The 7455-nt window shown below is 47.6% G+C and overlaps 1 pseudogene; it reads left to right on the top strand.

Annotated features, from left to right (window-relative positions):
• Positions 1-6176: 6176 nt before the first annotated feature.
• On the top strand, positions 6177-6715 carry LOC115312629 (annotated as a pseudogene).
• Positions 6716-7455: the final 740 nt, after the last annotated feature.

Here is a 7455-nt window from a genome sequence, read left to right on the forward strand (position 1 = left end):
AACCGGAGTTCGTAGTACCGGACACGTTGCACATGTGCTTACGTGTAGTGAACAGACTTCTAGACAACTTAGTAATAGAAATGGAAGATTTTGATTGCGAAGTGAAAGTTTGTAACCCACGCGCAAATCCTGATCATCTTGCTAAGTTTGTGGAACTTATAAATGGCTGCGGGATGAAGTTTGCTGTTTGGCACGATGAAAGGAAAGGTTGTATTTTTACATCTCTTTTTGGTAATGAGTGCATTAAACTGCTGGAGCACCTGCCCACGAAACTTAGAGGTATTTTACATTGTGAAACAGAGCAATCAGTCATCTCTCTGTGGGAGACATTTAGAAGTATTCTACTTCATTTTGAAACAAACGTAACTGGAGGGAATGTAGAAAAGAAGGCACGAACGTTTTTTCAAACGTTTATTGAACTGGGAAATTCCGCCCGGAAGGGGTATGGTAAATCCCGCGTAACACCCTATATTCACATTGTTGCTCGCCATGCTCCTTCTAAGCATGTCCAGTTTAAATGCTTTGGATGGTTTTCTAGCCAAGGTCTAGAAAAAAAGAATGATGTGCTAAAAACCCTGCACCACACGAAGTCCAACAAGTGGAATCCAGTGGCCGATGCGTTGAAGCTGGCGAAATGCTCCGAAGTAGTCTCGGAATGTACAGGGCCTCGTAATTACCGAAAAGCAGACGATGACTATTGGAACGGAGGGCGCATCAAGGAATATAGAAATGAACGGCAGCGCTCTGCGGTAGAACCGCCGACAACGGTCGCCGTCCAAGCAGACCTAGATAAGATGAGTGCGGGGGAACTGCGTACAGAACTGCGATGTTTGGGTACAAACACAACGGTGAAATGCTCCTGTAAACTGCGGGAGATGCTGTGTAAGGAAATGCGCAACACTTAGACCATGTGATTTGAAGTAATGGAATGTGCTTTTGTGTGTTTCGTTCCACTGAATGTGTAACTTGTGTAACTTTTCTGTCGGCGTATACGCACTGCTTTTGTGTTTTCTTTAGGAAAGTGAGCACTTTATTGGATGACTGATGGTTGCACTAATTGATAATCTATTTCATGGAACACTTGTTTGTATAGTGTGAACACAGCCCCTGAAGCACCTACCGCATGCAAAGGAAGCTTTTTGCAATAGTCACTTTCAAACGAAAGCGCTCAAAACCGTAAACTGGTATTGAACGCTATGTATCAAATGTGAGGCGAGGACAAACTCTTAAGTCACTGACATGATAACTTCCTGTAAACAGTGATGCTTCAGAAATTGTGTCACCAATTAATTGCTGTTGTTGTCCAGAGCTTACTTCACATTTTGCTACTGCTCAAGTCGAAGCTGCCCGTTAAAAAGCGAAAAACCGTGAAACTGAAAAAAACAAAAAAAACATTAATGAACCTTATCCAATTAGTAACATCTTTGTAAGTGCTCATTTTCTGCTAGACCTTATCTGTGAGACTAGTTCAGTCAGATATCCCACTTTTCCTTCATTTTTGTGAATTACGATACTCAAGATGCGTTTGATTTATCTGCACATAATGCACCAGTTGCACTCAATACACACCACCGTATTTAATTTACGAGTGCAGCCAGAACCGGAAGTACATTGCCCTGCAGTTTTCCGTACAGCACTACACTTTTCTGCACTGGTGCCGGCTAGTGCAGGTAGATCCAATGAGCTCACTGTAGAAGTCTGTTGTCATTTATGCGTGTGGTTACTCATGTTGATCATGTATGTGTTTTCTTTTTTTTGCATTGAAAGTCAGCATTTTTGTCTTTGCGCTCCTAAACTTGCACGCAGTTGTTGTGGATAAACAAAAAATTACTTATTGCTGATATTCTGTCTAAAGGATGCTTACTTTTGTACTTTGAGCCTTTTATAACACCATATCCGACCGATGATACCTCACTCCGACGAGGATATCTCCACCTCAAAACACAATCCACACGCCATGAAGCACAAACACAAACACACGGGTGCAACAGCATCAGACCGACGAAGACATATCCGCTCACAACTACAGCCGACTCGCTAAATAACTAGAAGGTTCTGACTAATGACTTGCCACAAAGCACACAGACGCACACCACTCCGAGCATGGCAAGCGGACGACGCGGGGAAGCGGGGGGACAAAGCTGGCTTTCTAATCCAGAGTTTGAGGTCAGCCTATTCACAAAAGAGTCCACTTCGAAAGAAAAAAAAATTGTTGTTCGGGTATCTTCGAGGTCCGGATGTGCGCAAAAGAATGCTGCTGTGCAGAGCTCTGCCGTGTGCGGGGCTTTCCGTGAAAATATTTTGGATTTGGATCGAAAACTAAACTGGATTTTGGATTCTAAAACAAGGTTGCCCAATGACAGTCTCGTAAACTCTCGAAGAAATGGGTAACCGCCGAGCAACCGCCAAAAGCGGCTCGATGTATGTGAACGACGCCGCTTTTCGAACGGCATTCGCAACCGCTTCGCAAAAGTGCCTCAACCACCACTGTGAATGCGCCATTACTGCTTATTTTTTCGTGATGGGTTGCAGTGTTGCCGGGTCATGAAAATTATCTTTGTGGGGGAAAAGATTGCATATAAAAGTCGAAAAATTCTTTTAATGCATGTGGAAGCTGAGCCAAAAAACAGAGTTTCGGCTGTGGGTGAAAACACACTGTAGTGGAAACCGCAATTAAAATATTATGTAGTGTTTGGCAGTAGCGTAGCCAGGCATTCTTTTTCTCTTGGGAGGGGAGGGGAGGGGGGGGTGTAGTGAAACGGAAGAAAAAGGGCTCAGAAATCTCCTCAACAGGTACGCCACTGGGGTGTGGTGATTGTTGACCAACGTAAAACCAAATATAAACTGTATCTCCAGAGACGCCGTAATCGCAGTCAGTTGTGCATCCTGCTGCAATCACGACAGCTTTAAATTTTACGTTAGAAAACGGCGCCTACATAGTCCTAATAAGAAAGAGGAAAGGGGGAAGGGCATGTAACCGCAGAAGATCTCACACTTTGTGCCTTTCTTCTATGCCGGAGAGCTCTCACTTTAGGTGCAACGAAAATTATTATCTTGTTGTAGTGTTATTTCTTACCTATTTAATATTTTAGGTTCAATACACATTGGCGAGACACAAATCTTTAGCAAGCAGAAAGAGCCTTCATTACAAAAATTATATATAAAAACACAAGTGAAAGAACATGCGTGTTTTATAGCTTTAGAGCCTCTTCCTTTCGAAGAGGGTAAAATGGATGTAGCAATGTGCTCAAGCAGCCGACCAGCGTAACGATACGCCACTGTTGTAACGAGCTACCGAGCTGACCACGGCACCCGAAAGGGAGAGCGGAGCAGCTGGAGAGCAGCCGCCGTTTCCACTCTCCGCCACTTACTCCGCTCATCGTGCCATCTAGGGGCACCCCGGAGAACTAAAGCAAATGTCCGAGAATCCTGGCCTTCCTTTCAATGTCTCCAAAGAGACAGAGACATCCCACAAGTGTACAGTACTGCAGGCGTGGCCGAGCAATTCCAAAAAAACCGCTTGCCACACACCATTTTACTGGTTCCCGACGTGCCAGATTTTTGTCAAAAGCAAGCAAACGTAAAACAATGGATTGCAAGCATCCCGGCTGGTGCCTCTGCCGTGCAATCATATTCGCGTGCAAGTAAGGGCACTTTGGCAGCTTGCAGTTGCACGCACTTCGTCGTGCAAGCGGAGACGGCTGTTCGATCGAAACCAAAACCATGGCACTCCGCTCTGCCGCCAACTGGTTCCCAAAATCGTATGCAAAATATAACGGTCCAGCACATGACAAAAACAGTCCAGCGGCGCGTGCTTGCCAGGGAGGCAGGCATGGTAGAAGCTAAACACACAGAAAAAAAGAACCTGAGCGTATCGATGCAGGACATTGCGAGTCAGGGTAAAAAAGTTCTCGGAGTGCTTTATGCAACAACTGAACTCGAGAAAAACAAGTGCGTCAGGCGGGTTCAGTGTGCAGACATTGCCTTTTTGCTTTAGCTCACTTCTCTTCACCAACTTTCTTTCGCGGCTAACTTTTCACGTACCAGCGTCCCTCTCAAAAGAAAGCCCACCGAGAGAAACCTAGCTAATCAATACTTCGACGCAACAGTCTTTGAGTTAAAGATGAATTTTTGTAGTAGCCTATAATTTGAACAAGAACAGGAATATTGATGACCTCGCAGCAGTCCTTACGTGTCAGTCTAGAAAGTGCCTTATCCGCAGTGACGTGAAGACGGCAACACCCGAGGTCATGCAACCACGGTGACTGGTCGGCAGGGACCAAATATGGTTCTCCCACGGCCGTTGCTTTCAGGAGCGAGTGCTTCAGCTCACAAAGTAATTCCCGCCCCGCAAAGACGTGGTTTCATTTCACATCACAACGGCGTGGCTGGTACCCGGCACGCTAGCATCGGAGCGTCCACAAACGCTAGCATCTATCCTTACAGAAATTTAAAAAGACGAGACGAGACCCACGAGACCTGAGTGTAAAACGAGAGACGGCGGGAAAAACCGGGTGCGTATTTCTGGCACCAATTTGCTGTCCAGGGGGCGCGGCCAATGACGTCACGGACGTCAAGATTTTATTTGGTGTTCTTAGACGTAAACACGTTTTATTTTGGGTGCCGCTGACTGCATTTTGAAACATCGGTCGGTTGGCAAGTGTGTGCGCGTGGTCGAGTGCTCGGCGGCTCGGTCTACTCGCTGGTGTGGGTCAACGTGCCGCTTGTGCTCGTCGCGTACCAATTGCCGACATCCAGAAACAGTGTTTTCCAATTTCGTTCGCCCAGTGCCGTCGGTCACTCCTGTTGCAAAAGAAGATTCGAAGTGACTACAGTACCGTCCAAGAGCACTTTGCAGAGCCATGCAGAGCGCTCAAGCACCGTCCGATAGTACTCCACCGACGGTACTCCGCGTTATGTGCCGTCCGAAAGTCTCGTATATAACAAATTGTCAAAACGAGGTTTCCGAAGCTGTAGCGTAGCTTAGCGGTTAAGATGTCAGCGTCATACGCAAGTGGTCGTAGGTTCGATCTGCAGTGGAGGCTTACTTTTTTCTTCTTTTTTTTTTTTAACATTTTGTTTTGTTGGGGCATTTGGCGATATTTACGACATTTCTTTTTACCATTAACAGACAAAAAAAATGTTGTCAACGACAGTGCTAGAAGCGCGAGCTAGTTGCTTTGGATCACGCGGCACGAGCGCTCCTGCAGCGGATGCAGTCATGCTAGTCAAGGTTACTCCACTCGCTCGCCACTTGCACAACCTTCGCAGCTATTCTATGCAAGGGTGATAACCCGTCGTATTACACACAAGTACAGCTCCAGAAAAATGCGCACAAAATTACTGCGGCTGGGCTCTGTCAACTCCGGTACATGCAATTTTCATTCGCAACAGGAGTGACGGACGGCACCGGGCAAAGTTTGAAAATGGAGAACGCTTAGTTTGGGGGATGTTCCTGAGAACGCGACGAGTACAGGCGGCAACGTCGACAACACGCACCAGCGCGGACACCGCCGAGCCGCCGAGCACCCGACCACACACACGCCGAGCGGCCGATATTTCAAAACGCAGTCAGCGGGATCCAAAGAAACCGTGTTGTTGACATCAAAACAACTAAGACTTCAAAATAAAACCTGTTATTTTGACATCCGTAACGTCATTGGCCACGCTCCATGGAATTCACATTGGTGCCGAAAATACGGAGCCAGAAAAACCATGCAAGACCAGATGGACAATTGATGCAAGATACTTTGTGTCGAGCGACCGCTTGCGCCACCTAGCTCATAGTACTCAGTTTAGTTTCGGTGCTGAAAGGCGATTAAAATTGGTGCTTTGGTGCAGGCCTGGCACAGATTCCCCACATTTCGGCAAAATGTAGCAGGATGTATCAGGGTTAGCCCCTTGGCGCAGTTTGGTGCAATTGGCGCAGCAATCACATCACTGCATTCTCAAACCGGCGAGTTCTGCAACTTGGGGTAGGGGGCTGGGGACCTGTCAAGCTGTCGTCACTGTTTTTTTTCCCCAGCCTCCCGTTCATCAAGTGATCAAAAAATGAAGGCATTATTATTATTATTATTATGATTATTATTATTATGTGGTGCTCTCAGCCTTTTTATGGTAAACAAAAGTATCTTTGATGTAAAGAGTGCAGAAAACGCACGCACAAAAAGTGTGACATGACTCCGGAGGGCGAGGTTGGACGAATACCGACTGGGACAAGCCCGTTTATATGCAACGACTGCATTTCCGTCGAGCGCACGCATAGTCCTAGCTCGGACAAAGCTAGGTTTGACAGCGTGGACTCACCCTGGCCTCCGCGACTTCGGTGGCTCTTCTCCAGATTTGCTGGTTGACGCCTTGAATGGCATCTCCTTCCTGACAGACCAGATGACGGCTGTGAGGGAGGAGAATGCTCGTCTTCGCATCGAGCTGACGAAGAGCTCCGAGAATCAGTCGGTTATGTTGCGCAACATTCAGATGGAGCTACGAGACCTTTGGCATCGCCCGAGGTACATCGGAAGACCCTCTCATTTCAACACTGCGGTGGCGGGCCGCCATGATCGAAGTGTTTTTGTGCGAGAAGGAGGACGAGCCGCCCCATTCCCCAAGGGGAAAACGATCTTGAGGGTGTCTGGAGAACCTGTTTCCTTCAGCGAGGCGTGCGCCGCGACTCCTCGTTGGCCCCCAGAGCATCCACGCGACCAGAGCCGGTTAACCTTGATCGGCAGAGCTGTCCGAGAGACGACACCGGAGTTCCATGGGGGAATTCCACCCGTTGCTGCTTCGGCAAAGCAGGCAGAGGAGGCTGGTGGCTCAGCGGCTCCTGACAATCAAGACGAGGGAGAAGACAGGAAGAGACCGGTCCACTGGCCCGTGGCAACTCAGCGGCTCAGTCTGGCTTGACGGAAAACAGTGCAAGAAGGGTCGCCTCTTCTTGCACTGTAGCAAGGGGCGACCATTCTTTAAGGGAAGCTTTAAGAATGGAGGATTACCCCAGCAGCCATTTTTCAAGGGAAGCTCTAAGAATGGAGGGATCACCGCTGCATCGGTGTCTGTACGAAACGTTATCGCCGCAAGAGGCGATATGACAAAATATTAGGTCAGGGAGTGGGGTCCTTTCTACTGCTTTGTTTCCGTAATATTTTTGTTGATGGAAGGTGTGCCATCAGTTTTATAAAGCCCAAATGCGCTCCTCGGTCATGCAATGCTTGCACGCGATGCGTGCACTCACAGCGCGACAATTTGACTGTCTTCCTCTGATGTCGTCATTGCGGTTCAGTGCCTCCTCGGCAAGTTTTTAATGCGACTAGCATAGCGATACGCCCCGAATATTCGGTTGACTGCCGAATAGGAGCGTCCTGTCAACTTAGCTATATCCCTCTGTGTCATGCCCTACTCACACATGGTAATAATTCTTGCAAGTGTGAAAAGTTTCTGTGTTCTCGACATCAAGGA

The sequence above is a fragment of the Ixodes scapularis genome, unplaced genomic scaffold (assembly GCF_016920785.2).
Source record: "Ixodes scapularis isolate PalLabHiFi unplaced genomic scaffold, ASM1692078v2 PGA_scaffold10__122_contigs__length_95168666, whole genome shotgun sequence".
In the NCBI taxonomy this organism is placed as follows: domain Eukaryota; kingdom Metazoa; phylum Arthropoda; class Arachnida; order Ixodida; family Ixodidae; genus Ixodes; species Ixodes scapularis.